Here is an 18,392-nt window from a genome sequence, read left to right as displayed (position 1 = left end):
CGCATGTAAGTCTTACCTGTTATACGAGACGCTCGTTATGCGAAACATGTTTCTACGTTAAGAATTCACATAAAAACGAGATACTGCGTTCCATTAAAAATGTGCTTATATACCCGTGAAAGAGTAACATAATGTTATTGCAGTGTATCATTTTTTACAAGAAAGTTGTTCAAAGACATTTGATTTTGCCTGCTCTTCAAAATGAGTGCCAAGGGCAGAGAACGCCTAGTTCAACGAAACATCTATGTTTGGTTAATAGGCAGCTGTATCGAATTCGTGTTGGTTAACAACGAAAAATCTAAAATGATTTCATAAACAGGTATTTCAAGGTCGTCAATTAAGATGAGTCTTCGAAGTTAGGAGAGCAAATAACATAGTCACAGAGAATTTGCAACGTCGTCGAGGAGGACGGACTGGAGACAACAATTGCCACGCGGGGAGTGTCGCTAACAGTACAGTTGAATACTGAATTCTTGGCGGCATTGTCATTTGTCGGCGCTTTTACTGAACAAGGAGGAAGGTCGTAAAACAGTGAGTGATTCGTTGCGCCACTATAGCAGCTGAAAAGTTTATCTACATCCGAAGGCTGTTTCTGAAATGGATTCCGAAGACTAAGAAAAGGCTCTGAACAGACTCTTTACGCGAAACATGGTTCGTTAAGTGATTCAGCCTTTTACAAAATCGCAATGTGTATTCCTCGTTATGCGAATCAGTCTTTATAGATGGTGCTCGTTAAGCGAGATTTGACTGTACTTTGTTCATTGTGATAATAATAATATAGATGTAAACATTATGCTATTTATTGTTCCGTGTTTTCTGTTCTCTCTTTGTCATTTCTTTCCCACGAATCATAAACCATATCATCAAGAGTAAAGTCAGTGACAGTAATGGGACGATTTCGTGATTATGAGCAAATGCACAGTGCTTTATCCGCGCAATTGCGATATCAGTCATGGGTGCCACTTAATAAGTAGCAAGTAAGCAAGGGTTGTCGGTCCCACACTATAATAAAAGTATAATAATTTTACTGAAGGTTGTGCGTGTTTAAAAATAATTTGTCAAATTGTTGCTCTGGTTTTGAGACACAGACGACTAAGTCATTTCCTCTTCTTTACTTTCATCATAGACGAGAAGGCTAATTCACATAGGTATAAAAGGCGAATGGCACAAATAATTTCGAAGCTTCCGTTGAAAGTTGTGGATATTCTTTTCTCTTAATGAGGAAGACGTCAGTATATTGCGGATTCAGTTCTATTTGAATCTTACGGTCAGCAGCAAAACCAGCAACTGTTTCATCATTATATCTTTATGCAAGCTCTATTGCACGCAAGGAATATGACAACTTACTAGCACCGGTCGATCAGCTGCAGTTTCTTCGACAATCGTGTGAACGATGAAAGATTGAAAGATCATCTTTTGTAAAGCGAAGTTTTGCGAGGAATCATTTGATTTTATCCTTGACCGTTATAGTGTTTTCGTCTATCCCTTGAAGCTTCTTGCCCAAAAAATTAGGCGGTTAGAAAGGTCATCAAGAAATGTCAGTTTTAATAGTCAAATAGGGTCACAAAAATAATTCGCATTTCCAGATTTACAATCTTGTAAGAACGTTAACAATTCAGCTTTTCGTTCGAGAATTCGTGTCAATACCTTTCCCTTTCGAAAGCCAGCTGACCATGTGATAAAGGATATTTTGATGGAGCGAACCCATGTGTTCACATACGATTTTAAACAGTGGAGTTCCCAACGCATTATCTTTAACAGAATCCACAACTTTGAGCATCTCTTTAACAGAATCCACAACTTTGAGCATCTCTTTAAGCACATCGTTTAAATCAGAGTGTACAACCGTGACTGCCAGAACTTGTCGATTAAGAAAGCAGTGTGTCCATGAAACATCTGGTATTACTGATTTTAATTTCGATACAGGTCTAGTGTCATAGGCAGTCATAGCTTTAGCACCATCACTACAAATGGCGAGACTTTTGCGAATGAACTCGCAGTTGCGAGTGTTTTCTAAAAACATTCGTACAAAAATTGCCCAGTAGTGTTCGCAGGGAGTGCTTTGTAAAATGAAATACAGTCTCTTCCACGATACTTTCATCTGCTTCAAAGCCCACAAATACCATAAATTGCACACAATCCGAAACTTTAGTACATTCATCAAACTGCAAAACAAATTGGGGGCCTTTCTTCAATTTTTCAAATAATTGTTCTTGAATGTCACCGGCCAGATCGTATATTCTGCATTCAATGGTATTATCAGAAAGTGGTATGTTATTAGCTACTTTGCTGCTGCTTACCTAATATAATTTCAACGGTATCCAGCGCCGCTGACAAAATAAGATTCTTGGCATTTGCATGCGGCTTCCCTGGTTTAGTGACTAGGCATGCGGCTCTTCCTCGCTGACAATGTATATCTTCAATCAGGTAATTATTGTCAAATCATAAAAGCAAATAAATGATCATTAACATAATATTATTTTAATCAACAGACAGAAATACTACTTTATTACGTGAAGTCTCAGTAGTTTGCTGATGGTTAGGCGTTTCCAGTTTCCTGTTGAAGATATCCAACGGTTTATCAACGTCCTTGAAATTTTTAGTTGAGAAGTGACGCATTAGTTTTGATGGTTTCATATTCTCGCATGACAATATTAAGCAAATTAGACACAAGTTTATTTTTCATGACAGTAAACCAATACCTCAAATAACTGCCGTCATAAATTCTTTTTTTTTTTCATTTTAATTCGCTTCTGCCACTGCCATTCGCACCAGAAGAGAAGGCTGCGCAGATCTTTTGAGAAACTTCTCCATCTTATACTCGCTCAACTCGGCAACGGAAATTTCACAACCCCCAGAGCGCTACGACTATCTTACACACTGCACTTTATTTCTCGATCAGTATTGTACGAAAAAAAAGATAATGACCTACGTTGCCTTTGAAAACACTAACGGTTTTATTATGATTCTGGGATAATCACCATATATTTTATTTAGAGAGGTCGGGTATTCAGAAACATTCAAAAACACTGGTCTAGACAAATAAATGAGGCCACGTTTAGGAATCGCTGAAGTTTCCGTTGAGGGTCTCCACTTCGCGCCGGGTCAACACGTAGTAAAGTGTGGCCATGCCGTGTTGTCTCTCTGATGTTAGCTTGTTGGCTGCCAGAAAGGAAATAAGACCGCCTGTCAAAGCAGCACTAGCGAGGCGGCCGTGAACCCCAATCTCGGACCTCGGCAAAGGTCGACACTTCTCTGGCAACTTTTCGTAGCCGGCCGCTGTGGCCGTGCGTTTCTAGGCGCTTCAGTCTGGAACCGCGTGACCGCTACGGTCGCAGATTCGAATCCTGCCTCGGGCATGGATGTGTGTGATGTCCTTAGGTTAGTTAGGTTTAAGTAGTTCTGGAGCACTGATGACCACAGATGTTAAGCCCCACAGTGCTCAGAGCCATTTTTGAACTTGTCGTAGCCTTTGTGAGGGGGGGGGGGGGGGGGGGGAGGGAGAAGGGGAGGGCGTTCAAATAGGCTTGGGGGCGTGGTGGAACTGAACTTTCACAATTTTCTCTAATACTGTCGTAAGGCAGGTCAGCTCCACGGGCAAACTATCTGGATCCGAGACTGTGTAAGCTGTGTCTGCAAGTGTCTTCACCACAGTCTTACTTTGAGACGGATGGTGACAAATCGACGATTCTAAACACAAATGGGTACGAGTCTGCCTACGATAAACAGAACGCCCTGTGGGCCATAGTACTTCGAACCGAGAGGTGCAGGAAAGGCAGACAACTATTTATTTCCATAGAGAACTGAATGATCTCGTAAATGGAGATGACTTTGTGGACTATGGAATTGGAAAGTGGCTGGGGGATGTGTGGGCGAGCTGTAAATGAAACTAATTAAACCGTATAATACTTCATAACGCATACACAGGAAGAATCAAACAAGGAAACAGCGGTCAGATTAACAAGTGACACTAGAGGCGTAATTGAGTGATACTGTATAATACGATTTGAAATATTCGCCATATAGGGATTAATAAGCTTTACCAGAGAGGGAACTGATAAATATATACCAAAATAACTAAGCAGTAACCCAAGAAATGGTATGAGGTACCCCGTCTGAGATCAAGAACTAACAGAAAGAGAATACGAATTAATGTTATGAAGAAAATACACACACAGACACACACAGACACACATAACACACACACACACACACACACACACACGCACACACACACATACACACGCACCACAATATGAGAACACAGCAATATCCAATAAAGGACATTAGTCCAGTGTCTAATCAGAGAATGCATCCAACCATGGGAGAAACAGTAACACTAGACAGACAACGCAAATAGACACAATCAACAGCAAGATGTTAGGCATATGTACGCTCCGTGTGAAGCAGCACAAAGAAAATCAACAGTAAATCATACAAAATTCGTTCAGAGTACAAAGAAAGAATGATCCTTTATTGTATGATTATATGATAGCGGAACAAACACTGGTAGCAGTTACTTCTGGTCTTACGTTAAATCAGTAAGTGGCTCGAAACATCATATCCAGACACTCTGGGATGATGATGGCATTGAAACAGAGGATGACACGCGTAAAGCTGAAATACTAAAACCCCTTTTTCCAAACTGTTTCAGAGAGGAAGACCACACTGCAGTTCCTTCTCTAAATCCTCGCACGAACGAAAAAATGGCTGACATCGAAATAAGTGTCCAAGGAATAGAAAAGCAACTGGAATCGCTCAACAGAGGAAAGCCCACTGGTCCTGGCGGGATACCAATCCGATTCTACACAAAGTACGCGAAAGAACTTGCCCCCCTTCTAACAGCCGCGTACCGCAAGTCTCTAGAGGAACGGAAGGTTCCAAATGATTGGAAAAGAGCACAGGTAGTCCCAGTCTTCAAGAAGGGTCGTCGAGCAGATGCACAAAACTATAGACCTGTATTCTGACGTCGACCTGTTGTAGAATTTTAGAACATGATTTTTGCTCGTGTATCATGTCGTTTCTGGAAACCAAGAATCTACTCTGTAGGAGTCAACATGGATTCCGGAAACAGCGATCGTGTGAGACCCAACTCGCTTTATTTATTCATGAGACCCAGATAATATTAGATACAGGCTCCCAGGTAGATGCTACTTTCCTTGACTTCCAGAAGGCGTTCTTTACAGTTCCGCACTGTCGCCTGATAAACAAAGTAAGAGCCTACGGAATACCAGACCAGCTGTTTGGCTGGAGTGAAGAGTTTTTAGCAAACAGAACACAGCATGTTGTTCTCAATGGAGAGACGTCTACAGACGTTAAAGTAACCTCTGGCGTACCACAGGAGAGTGTTATGGGATCATTGCTTTTCGCAATATATATAAATGACCTAGTAGATAGTGTCGGAAGTTCCATGCGGCTTTTGTCGGATGATGCTGTAGCATACAGAGAAGTTGCAGCATTAGAAAATTGTAGCGAAATGCAGAATGATCTGCAGCGGATAGGCACTTGCTGCAGGGAGTGGCAACTCACCCTTAACATAGACAAATGTAATGTATTGCGAATACATAGAAAGAAGGATCCTTTATGATTATATGATAGTGGAACAAACTCTGGTAGCAGTTACTTCTGTAAAATATCTCGGTGTATGCGTGCGGAACGATTTGAAGTGGAATTACAATATAAAATTAATTGTTGGTAAGGTGGGTACCAGGTTGAGATTCATTGGAAGAGTCCTTAGAAAATGTAGTCCATCAACAAAGGAGGTGGCTTACAAAACACTCGTTCGACCTGTACTTGAGTATTGCTCATCAGTGTGGAATCCGTAACAGGTCTGGTTGACAGAGGAGATAGAGAGGGTCCAAAGAAGAGCGGCGCGTTTCGTCTCAGGTTTATTTGGTAAGTGTGATAGCGTTACGGAGATGTTTACCAAACTCAAGTGGCAGACTCTGCAAGAGAGGCGCTCTCCATCGCGGTGTAGCTTGCTGTCCAGGTTTCGAGAGGGTGCGCTTCTGGATGAGGTATCGAATATATTGCTTCCCGCTACTTATACCTCTCGAGGAGATAACGAATGTAAAATTAGAGAGATTTCAGCGCGCACGGAGGCTTTCCGGGAGTCGTTCTTCCCGAGAACCATACGTGACTGGAACAGGAAAGGGAGGTAATGACAGTGGCACGTAAAGTGTCCTCCGCCACACACCGTCAGGTGGCTTGCGGAGTATAAATGTAGATGTAGATGTAGAAGCAATGAAATGGATATCTTCTCTAAAAATTCTGGGTACAATAGCGGTCTCGCCTGAGCGTCATAAAAGTAATCTTTATGTCAATTAAGTACACCAGCACTGACTCAACCGTCTGCATCTTAATAAAATATTGCTCACTACAAAAACACTCTATTCTCAATTGTCATAGAGCGAACCACTTGTCCGATCCCTATTGTGCTGTCCCATGGACGCGTAAAGCCGGACACTGCCCGCTGCTTCAGCTGGAACGGTGCCCCGTTTTGGCAGTGCGGACACAATTAGCCTCCGCTGCACTGCTGCTGCGCCACGCATCCTGCTTCACATCCAGGTAGCTGCTCCTACCTCCGACTTGTGGAAGGGTTCACTTTCGCTCGTCGATTCCAACTGCCTTTCCGCCCACCGCAGCTGCACCCCCCCCCCTTCTCTCTCTCTCTCTCTCCCCACAAACACAAAACCTTACAGGGACAGTCACAGTCACAGGTAACTCTCCGTGAGTAGTTCACTCATGGAGCCATGATATGTAAAAATTCCATTAATTTGTCTTCTTCATGAAACACGCTATGAAAGGATCATCCTCGTAGCTCCTAAGTACAACTGGCCAAGAGCTGCTGATTCTTGTGCTCTCTCCTCAAAGTCCACCATAAGGAATTTGGCCACCAGGAAAGGAGCAGGGACATCCATAGTGACCACGCCAGTCTGCTTAAAATAGGTCGAAGACAGAATGTGCTGAAGCAAAGCAGCTATGTCCACCTTCAATTTATCAATAATTAATGCCAAAGGCTCTGTGAGGGTGATCCTACATCAACATAACATCTTCTCGGATTTCAAGCCACATCATTTCGAATAAAACAGTCGAGCACTGGATAACTTTCAAATGGTTCAAATGGCTTTAAGCACTATGGGACTTAACATCTGAGGTCATCAGGTTATCCAGTGCTCGACTGTTTTATTCGAAATGATGTGGCTTGAAATCCGAGAAGATGTTATGTTGATGTAGGATCACCCTCACAGAGCCTTTGGCATCAATTATTGATAAATTGAAGGTGGACATAGCTGCTTTGCTTCAGCACATTCTGTCTTCGACCTATTTTAAGCAGACTGGCGTGGTCACTACTTAAACCTAACTAACCTAAGGACATCACACATATCCATTCCCGAGACAGGATTCGAACATGCGACCGCAGCTTCCAGACTGAAGCGCCTAGAACCGCTCGATCACAGCAGCCGGCTGGATAACTTTCTCGGCCAGCGTCATCAGGGGTAAAAAACCACTGGCTACCCGGGCTCGTAAGGTTTTCCGCTTATACAGACATGATTCAGTGTCTGGCACCAATCAAATGTGGCAAAAATGAGGCGCGTGCTAAGGGCGTCATTTCGTGTAAAACACTCGAGCTTTCGATGACCGTCTCGGCCAGCGTCGTCAGCAGTAGAAAACCACTGACTGTCGGGGTCGGCACGGTTTTCTATTTACACAGACATGATTCAGTGTCTGGCACCTATCAAATGGGGCCGAAATGACGTGTGCGCTAAAGGCGAGCTGTGCAGCTCGTAGCAGCCGTGGGACTGAGAGACATCAGGTGACGCGAAGTGCCTGCGCCACGTTTGCCGCTCTCGCCTCGTTACAAGCACCAAGCATTCGTCTTTGCTTTCTATAGATTTCCAAAGCTCGCCACAAGGGCCAAGAAAGTGAGTATCCCAAGTCCCACTTAAATTTTTCGCTGTTTATTCTAATATTAGCCGCCTATTTTACAATGGAAACCCGCTATGTTGACGCATGGGCTAAGATTCTCGTCTTTTCAAAATGTATTTTGTGTCCTGTTTTCCAGGCAATCCTCAGCTACGGCCAGTTTGTCAGCCTCCCTTTTTTAGTACGTCGCTTGTGCTTGGTACAATGCTCTGACCTATATAGATGCTGCCGCATTCATAAGGGACGCCATATGCACGAAGAGCCATGTCATCTATGACAGGGCGCAGCATATCTAGGGGCAGGTCAGAACCGTGGTCTCAGTCCACGTGACTGCAGAGCAGTGTGCGACCGAACTTGCTGCTCGTTGTTCCACAGTAAGGAAGGAAAACAGTCCGTCTGGCCCCTTCTTCCGATTCGTAAGTCGTCCTTCGCCAGTGGCACTTGAAAGCGTTTGCAATGTCTCCCTTGCTATAGCCATTCTCTCTCAACATGTGTCTCTAGTGCCACAATTCAGACTGTAAGTGGTCGTCGTCGGAAATAAGATGTGTACTCGTGATGCCGATTGAGTAGCGGCTCCGGTCAAAGAAAATCATCATAATGACAGTGAGAGCGGTGTGCTGACGAGAAGCCCCTCCAATCCTCGTCCTCAACTGAGGATGACACGGCGGTCGGATGGTCCCGATGGACCACTTATGGCCTGAAGATTGAGTGCTTTGTTTACTATTGTGTCCACGACCGCTATCTTGTGTATGGGGTGTTGCAAACTATCAGCGTTCAAGTATTGATCAATGTTAGTTTGTTTCCTGAATGACCGATGCGGCCTCATGCCTTCCACACAACAAAAGCATCCAAGAACGGTAGCTTACCAGTGTTCTCTAACTCGATAGTAAATATAATGTTAGGATGGACACAATTCATGTGATCGTCGAACTGTTGTTGTGCATTTCCATCGTAAGGCCATGTCATCTTCGTACCAAGGCTGATCACACTGTCTGAAACCCTTGGAAGGTTCAGGTGATGTAAAAATTTCATTATCTTCTCTGCTGCGCAGCACTATGATAGGCTAGTAGTAAATCGGCTGATGTATAGTCATGATGTGAGCGTCTGACCACCAGTTGTCTCATCAAGGAAGATAGATGTTTTGCTAAATTATATTTAGGTGCACAATGTTGCGTACACTTGCTATAAGGGTGCACCTTCTCTAAGACGTTTAGGAATATCACATGGCTGCGTACCAGCAAGACGTTATGGACACAACGACATCTTTTTGAGAATGCATTACGAAAGAATCCGCTGAAATACGAGGAGCAGAATATCTGCTGAACCATGATAATGGGTACCAGTTGGGTAATGCATGGAACCCCATAATATCCTCATGAAGATAGATGACAGTGTCCGCCAACAACCACAGCAAGAGTGGCGGCACAGAGGTTAGCACACTGGCCTCACATCTGGGAGGACGACGGTTCAAATCTGAATCCAACAATCCTGATTTACGTTTTCCAGGTAAGTGTCTGGATGTTTCATTTGAAAGGGCCCAACCTATTTCCTTCTACAGCTTTGAATGATTCCGAGCTTGTGCTCCACCTCTAATGGCGTCGAAGTCGATCTGACTTTAAAACTCAATCTTCATTCCATCGAACGGCCATGACGAGCAGCAACCATTAGGACAGCTGAGTTACGTAATTCAACATCATTGGTGGCGGTAGCCGCCATGCCATATGGCCAGTCTGTCAACACGATTTTAGCTCATGTACAGAGTGCATACAGCGCGCTGATAAATTTTGGGGCAGAGTAAGTTTTCGTCAGTCCTCAATGGCTCATCAGAATATGGCGTGCAGGTGTCCAGTCGAAATATCGTGGAGTGAAGGAAATGATAACCGGATGAAAACCGGAAACGTTCTTGAATATATCAACATGTGTGAGATAGTCGTGTATCCAGTGCACGTATATTCTTATCTAGTGCATTATATGTCTCCGTAGTGCAGGCTAGTTAGAAATGAATTCATTTTCTTTATGGATTTTTTGGTAATTTCCTACTTGACGTGGATGCTCATGCTTCAACATACGCAAATAATTATTAGAAATTTGTTGTCTTTTTGAAGTAAAAACACGACTCCTTTCATTCAAGTCCATCTAAAGACGGCTGAACTTCTATTCTACTAAGTCTGCCATAAACTTTCGTTGGAGTCGATTTGTTGTTTCCGTCAGAGATGACACTAGGGATTATAAAGTGAAATCTTGGCTGCAAATATCGCTACCTGAAGCGTAGTTAAATCGTTTAGCAATATTGTCGTAATTAGAAATAAGTCATAACAAAATCATGTATTTTAAGTAACAAAGCGGATATCTTACCATTTAACTAATAGCACACCGATGATTGTGACGTAAATTTCACGTGAAGTTTATGCCGTCTGTACTTAAGAGTTAAAAAGCGACTCTGGGGCAACGATCGATACAGTGACAGCAGTCAGCTAAAACGGTTTATACACAGCCTCGGTAAATTGAAATGGAAGTGAAAGAGCTGAAGGCAATCTAAACCAAAACGAAAACAACAGGGAACACGATGTAACCTGACAGCCAGACATAAATTATCCACCTTGCGATATGCATGCAATAGGGGAAAATTTAACCCCGTCGTTTGTACAGGAAGTTTACTGTATTTCTCGTGTTTGCGTGACGGAAACTTGTGAAAGACAGGAGCCGCAACATAAGGCCAAGGGTCAAGGTGAATTAACTAGTGCATTCCGAGACTAACAAGCAAATTCGACATTTACCTAGTTTGAAAAACTCTGACAACAGCAGTATACAGCGAGCCTTCATTTTGCTGATATGCACGATCTCATGTCAACGGCATGCATCTGCGATGCTACCATCATCGGAAAAGAGACGTTTTATTCAAGCTTGCCAATGATCAACGACCTTAAGGAAAACACAATGTTGGCACTGTTCTTATACAGATGGTTCAAATGGCTCTGAGCCCTATGGGACTTAACATCTATGGTCATCAGTCCCCAAGAACTTAGAACTACTTAAACCTAACTAACCTAAGGACATCACACAACACCCAGTCATCACCAAGCAGAGAAAATCCCTCTTATACAGAAATTAATCCATTACAATAACAGAAAAATGGATGTCCATTTACGGTAGGTCAACTATCAACTCCGGAAATACTCAGAGTTTCTAGGTACTGAGACAAACAGTCTAAAACGTATTGTATTGTCACCTGGAAACGAAATAAATATTTTCTTGCATGTGAAAAGACATGCAATAACCTAAGATAAAAGTCTTATCTGCGATGCAACAAAATAAAAAAAATAAAAATACAATGTTCATTGTGAACACTAATTATGTAAAGACTGTGGTACTATTAAAACTTACTTCTGTTCGAGTCGTTGGAAAAATAAGGCATAAACTTGTACGCTAACGTTTTATTACTTGAAGGGAAAGGTCTGTGATTTGAATTTCTGTTTGTTATCTCAGAATATAGTTATTGTACGTTACTATAAAATAACTTTTAGCCAGTGTTTATATATGTGTAAAACACCTTTCTTCCGAGTTATTGCCATTTTCAGTATGGCTGATGTACGTTAATTGTTGATTTTGATGCGTTTGCTGCAACATTCTCTAAATACACCTGAAGCTGAACGCGGCGCCCACGTATTCGCTAAAAACTGGCTTCATTAAACAAGAGAAGTAAAATGTGCTAGCAATGCGAGCACATATGGACAGAAATTTCAATTATTTCATGTGCACCAAGGTGCAGCCAACCGCGTATGTCAAACAACGACGCATCTCATTTATCTTTTACTATTTGCAGCTACTTGTAAATGTGTCATCAACAACCATACAAAAATCACATTTACCTGAAAATAGGATAGCTCATGTTCTCCTATTTAATCTGCTGTGTAAGAGAATTGTCGTCGTCACACTCAAACAAATAGTAATTATCGTGAGACATTCGTCTAATATTACGTGTACTATTACATGAAATGGACATAATTTTCTTAACAGTATTGTATACATCCAACTCATATGAACTTCATTTTACATTTTTCATCAAGTTTATGGAAATTAAAGTGTAACATTTTTGTTTTTTCCCCTATATTAATTATACACATTTTATTAATAAACATTGGGGACCTAAAATGATAATCCTTATAATTATGTCCCCCTCCCCCATGAACCACGGACCTTGCTGTAGGTGGGGAGGCTTGCGTGCCGTACCGAAGGTGTAACCACAACGGAGAGGTATCTGTTGAGAGGCCAGACAAACGTGTGGTTCCTGAAGAGGGGCAGCAGCCTTTTCAGTAGCTACAGTGACAACAGTCTGGATGATTGACTGATCCGGCCTTGTAAGGTCATGCAAAATGCCCTTGTTGTGCTGGTACCACGAACGGCTGAAAGCAAGGGAAACTATAGCCGTAATTTTTCCCATGGGCATGCAGCTCTACTGTATGGTTATGACGACATCCTCTTGGGTAAAATATTCCGGAGGTAAAATAGTTCCCCATTCGGATCTCCATGTGGGGACTACTCAGGACGACGTCGTTGTCAGGAGAAGGGAAACTGGCGTTCCACGGATCGGAGTGTGCAATATTAGATCCCTTAATAGGGCAGGTAGGTTGGAAAATTTAAAAAGAGAAATGCATACGTAAAAGTTAGATGTAGTGGAAATTAGTGAAGTTCGGTGGCAAGAGGATCACGACTTCTGGTCAGCTGAATACAGGGTCATAAATACAAAATCAAACAGGGGTAATGCAGGAGTAGGTTTATTAATGAGTAAAAAATCAGGAACGCGGACAAGTTACTATGAACAACATAGTGAACGCATTATTGTAGCCAAGACAGACACGATGCCCACACCCACCACAATACTAGAAGTTTATATGCCAACTGGCTCCGCAAATGAGAGGAAGTTTAAGGAAATTTATGATGTGATAAAATAAATTATTCATGTGATCCAGGGAACGAAAATTTAATAGTCATGGAGGACCGCAATTCTATAACTGGAAAAGGTACTGAAGAAAATGTAGTTGGTGAATATGGGCTGCAGGAATGAAATAGGAAGCCATCTGGTGGAATTCATCATCGTAGTTAACACTTGGTTTAAGAATCATGAGGGACGGCTATATACGCGGAAGGAACCAGGAGACACCGGAATGTTTCAGATTGATTTTATAATGGGTAGACAGAGATTTGGAAACCAGATTTTAAATTGTAAGACATTTCTAGGGGCAGATGTGGGCTCTGACCATAATTTACTGGTTGTGTATTGCAGGTTGAAACTGAAGAGACTGCAAAAATGCAGGAATTTAAGGATTAGGACCCGGACAAACTGAAAGAACCAGAGGTTGTAGAAGGTGTCGGAGCGTTAGGGAACGACTGACTAGAACAGGGGAAAGGAATACAGTAGAAGAAGAATGGGTAGCTTTGAAAGATGAAACAGTAGAAGCAGCATAAGATCAAGTAGGTAAAAAGACTAAGGCTAGTAGAAAACCCTTTGGTAACAGAAGAGATATGGAATAGAGAATATATAAAAATGCAATAAATGAAGCAGGCGAATGCAATAAATTAAGCAGGCGAAAGGGAATACAAACGTCTAAAAGATGAGATCGACAGGAAGTGCAAAATGGCTAAGTAGGATGTGATACTGCGTGAAGAATTTGACATAGCACTGAAAGACGTCAGTCGAAACAAGGCTCAGGAGTAGACAACATTCCATTAAAGGTACCGATAGCCATGGGGGAGCCAGCTATGACAAAACGTTTCCGTCAGGTGAGGAAGTTGTATGAGACAGGCGATATACCTCAGACTCCAAGAAGAATACAATAATTACAATTTCAAAGAGAGCAGTTGCTGAAAGGCGTGAAAATTACGGAACTATCAGTTTAATAAGTCATAGATGCAAAATACTAACAGGAATCCTTTCCAAAAGAATGGAAAAATTGGTAGAAACCGGCCTCGGGAAAGATCAGTTTGGTTTCCAGAAAAATGTAGGAACAAACTTCTCACAGAACATAGGTTAAGGAAAGGCAAACGTACGTTTATAGCATTTGTAAACTTAGAAAGCTTTTGACACTGTTGATTGGAATACTCTCTTTAAAATTCTATACATGGCAAGTGCAACATACAAGGAGCGAAAGGCTATTTACAATATGTACAGAAACCAGATGGCAGTTATAAGAGTCGAGGGGTATGAAAGGGAAGCAGTAGTTGGAAAGGGAGTGAGACAGAGTTCAAGCCCATCCCCGATGTTATTAAATCTGTATATTGAGCAAGCAGTAAGGGAAACAAAAGAAAAACTCGGAGTAGGAATTAAAATCCCCGGAGAAAAAATAAAAACTTTGAGGTTCGCCGATGATACTGTAATTCTGTCACAGACAGCAACGGACCTGGAAGAACAGTTCAATGGAATGGACAGTGTCTTGAAAGGAAGATATAAGATGAATATCAACAAAAGCAAAATAAGGATAATGGAATGTAGTCGAATTAAATCAGGTGATGCTGAGGGAATTAGATTAAGAAATGAGACACTTAAAGCAGTAAATAAGTTTTACTAGTTGGGAAGCAAAATAAATGATGATGGTCGCGGTAGGGAGGAACATAATGTAGACTGGCAACAGAAAGAAAAGGGTTTCTGAAGAAGAGCAATTTGTTAACATCGGGTATAGATTTAACAGCCAGGAAGTCCTATCTGAAACTATTTGTATGCAATGTAGCCATGTATGGAAGTGAAACATGGACGATGAACAGTTTAGACAAGAATGTGCTTTTGAAATGTGGTGCTACAGAAGAATTCTGAAGATTAGATGGACATGGCATGTGACTAATGAGGAGGTACTGGATATAACTGGGGTGAAGAGAAATTGGTGGTACAACCTGTCTAAAAGCAGGGATCGGTTGGTAGGCCACATTCTGAGGCATCAAAGAATCACCAATTTAGTGCTAGAAGGAAGGGCGGGGGTGGGAAAAATCGGAGAGGGAGACCAGGAGATGAATACAGAAGTACATTCAGTGGGACGTAGGTGCAGTATTTACTCGGAGATGAAGAGGCTTACAAAGGGTAGAGTGGCATGGGGAGCTGCATCAAATCAGTCTTTGGACTGAAGACCACAACAACAACATATAATAATGTAGATAAGTGAACTTCTGTACATTTATATGCCTATGTGTTAGGGGGCTTGTAATTTCTCTTTCATGTACGGCTCTCCAAAACTTTGAACGACAAATACAAGTTAGTAAACACTCAAGAAAATAGACCAGTAAAATTAAACGACGTAAACACAGTTCTGCACAAGGAATGGAGCTTTGTGCATGTGTTTGCAATATACAGGTCACGTGTCAGTGAGACTGCAGGGCATGAAGTTAAACAGAATTGCGTAGCAATTCTTAAATAATTCACGTAGCATAAATCGTTTGACTGTTAACTAACATCAAGAGTAATTTTCACATTTATGTGTAGTTAATTGATATTAGTGCAATAGCGTGTGTTCGTGTGTACTCAGTTGTCATTGCATATCATTGTGGTTAGGCCAAAGAAGAAAGACGTGACTGACTTGGAAGAAATCCACAATGCGGAACACCCCGACAGTTCAGCAGATTTAGACAGTAAACATGGACAGAATGATTTCTGAATTCTAAATATGTGGGACAGAAGAACTTGGCGAAGATTCTGAGACGCTAAAACCCGAGAGCGGAGACGAGTCTAATGAAAACATATGAACGGTGTTAGGCGACAATAACGCTGTCGATGTTACTGGGAAGGGGACAGCCACGACTGATCCTTTGCCAGTAATAGGGCAAGAACGGCATCCATTTTCCATTTTGCTACGGGAGTTACAATTGCGTGACAAAGAAAGAGAACAGGAACGCGGAGAAAAGCAGAAACAATCTATAGCTAACTTTGAAAGACAGCGAGAAGAAAAACAAATCCTTAGAGAGGAAGAAATTGTAAGATAGTTTTCGATACTTTAGTTAAGCGTGACGAAAAGATTCTAGTAAGGTTAAATGAAGTACTTGATGCTCGCGACAGTGCTCTCGCGGATAGTATCAAAGAAGATTTGTCGCGTATACGTAGTGACATTAGCGCTTCGTTAACAAGTTGTGAAGACCTAGCGCAAAATGTGGAACAACTTAGTGACGAGTTGGCAAGTTTACGACTGAATCAAATGTTCAAATGTGTTTGAAATCTTACGGGACTTAACTGCTAAGGTTATCAGTCCCTAAGCTTACACACTACTTAGCCTAAATTATCCTAAGGACAAACACACACTTCCATGCCCGAGGGAGGACTCGAACCTCCGCCGGGACTAGCCGCACAGTCCGTGACCGCAGCGCCTCAGACCGCTCAGCTAATCCCGCGCGGCACGACTGAATCAGTATCAGTTAAAAGAAAAGGTGAAAAATCTGGCCACATCGGTAGACAGCATAAACATTTACATGAAAGAGACAGTTAGAAGGGGGGGTTAAGTTAGAAGTGACGAATGTAGCATCAAACATAGCTTCTGGAAAGGATGTTACCAGGTAAAGGACTGCGAGAGGAATTTGATAGTCTTAAGAATTTACTTCAGTCCACGTTTGCAGTGTGGCAGATTCAAAATAAAAGCAGACCAGAGGGTCTGAACCAGAAATAAAAGATGAAAGACATTTCGAACAATGGAATGTGTCTCGTTCTCCATCTCAATACGGGAACACATCTTTTGATAAATCACCATTTGAAACTGTGCTTTTCACGGAGATGCAGGTCGTGTGAGTTCATTATTTCCCGTAAACAGAATAACCACTAGCGTAGACCCAGTAGTACATCTTTGACCAATCCGATGCAGGAGGAAAGCTTGATTAAGCGCCGTCTATTCCAAACTTTTAATGAGGACATAAAGGCAAACCCACCTCTTGTACTTATGAAGAACATCATTAGTGTTTTGTCTCGGGCGTGGACCGAGCAGCAAAAAGTATAGTTTACAATACCGCACATAACGGGAGAATTCTCGTTGTGGGCACTACAAATTGCGGAAAGATGTCACATTTTCGCAGAGCTCAAAAAATGTTTCCTAGGACGATTTGGGTAAAATTCTGCACAAGAACGTTTACGTAAACTGGTATATAGTCCAGACATATAGAACCGTCTCATGAAATATATTTAGAAGTACCTAAATATGTCAAGATATTGAGAAGAGATGTGTTGCGAATACTGAAGACACATATGTCTATCTCGATTAGAGAAAAATTAGTGCATGTGCCAGATAGAGATCTCGAAAAGTTCCTTGCTGTGACAGACCCCTTCGACCTCATGCAGGAGGATGCTAAGAGGGCAAATGAAAACATCGGATCGAACCACAGTGACTTGAAAGGGGGCGGAAACCGCAATAACCTTTGGAGTGATGGCAGCTACACATAAAGGAGGTAGTTTGAAGCCTTACGACAACAATAGCTGTGTGAACAACGGTTACTATAACCATGATTCGAACAACTACGTCAATCACAGTACCAGTAGACCACAGTCAGGTAATCCTAATAATGGTAACTACTAATTCAACTACAACAATACGAATCGCAAAAGGCGAGGTGACAAAGGATTTAATACCAACCGTAGTAGGAACATGTGCACTTCAGACGGGTCCTGGCAGAAGCTCGGACTCAGTAGCTGGAACCCTAATTCAAGACAACAACCACAACAACAACGAAATGTACCCCTAGAACATGTCACCACGATACCAGTGCCTCGCGTCGGTGGGGATGATTAGGACAACTCAACACCCAGTCCCTGAGCGGAGAAAATCTCCGACCTAGTCGGAAATAGAACCCGAGCCCTGAGGATTTTCATTCTTTCGCGCTGACCACTCAGCTACTGGGGTCGGACAAGGCACACAGTATAATCTCGTAATCACGGTTAGGTATAATGACGGTCAAGACCCCAGGCAAGAGTTGTCCGAGGGAAACAGCAAATGCCAAAAGGGTAGTGTCGAAAAGGTACAGGCTCTGATAATCGGCAGTATAAATGGTACTCAAGTGCAGTTAGTAATCGATACCGGCGCATCGGTTCGGTAATGGATAGCAATTTCTACAGACGGATGAACCAAGTTAAAAAGTTACCCATCCTACTGGTACAGAATTGTAAAGTGGGGTGACATTGGGGTGGAGAGTCAAATAATTAAGCACCAGGTGCAGGCCGAAGTGATTTCGGAAAAGGAGCAGTATTGTGAACCTTTCTCTTAGGGAATAATTTATCGGTGCCTGTCATCCTAGGTTGGGATATTATACAAGATAGGGACACACAGCCGGCCGGAGTGACCGAGCGGTTCTAGGCGCTACAGTCTGGAACCGCGCGACCGCTGCGGTCGCAGGTTCGAATCCTGCCTCGGGCATGGATGTGTGTGATGTCCTTAGGTTAGTTAGGTTTAAATAGTTCTAAGTTCTAGGGGACTGATGACCTCAGAAGTTAAGTCCCATAGTGCTCAGAT

Source organism: Schistocerca serialis, chromosome 5 (assembly GCF_023864345.2).
Source record: "Schistocerca serialis cubense isolate TAMUIC-IGC-003099 chromosome 5, iqSchSeri2.2, whole genome shotgun sequence".
In the NCBI taxonomy this organism is placed as follows: domain Eukaryota; kingdom Metazoa; phylum Arthropoda; class Insecta; order Orthoptera; family Acrididae; genus Schistocerca; species Schistocerca serialis.
Note: the sequence above shows the minus strand (reverse complement) of the source record.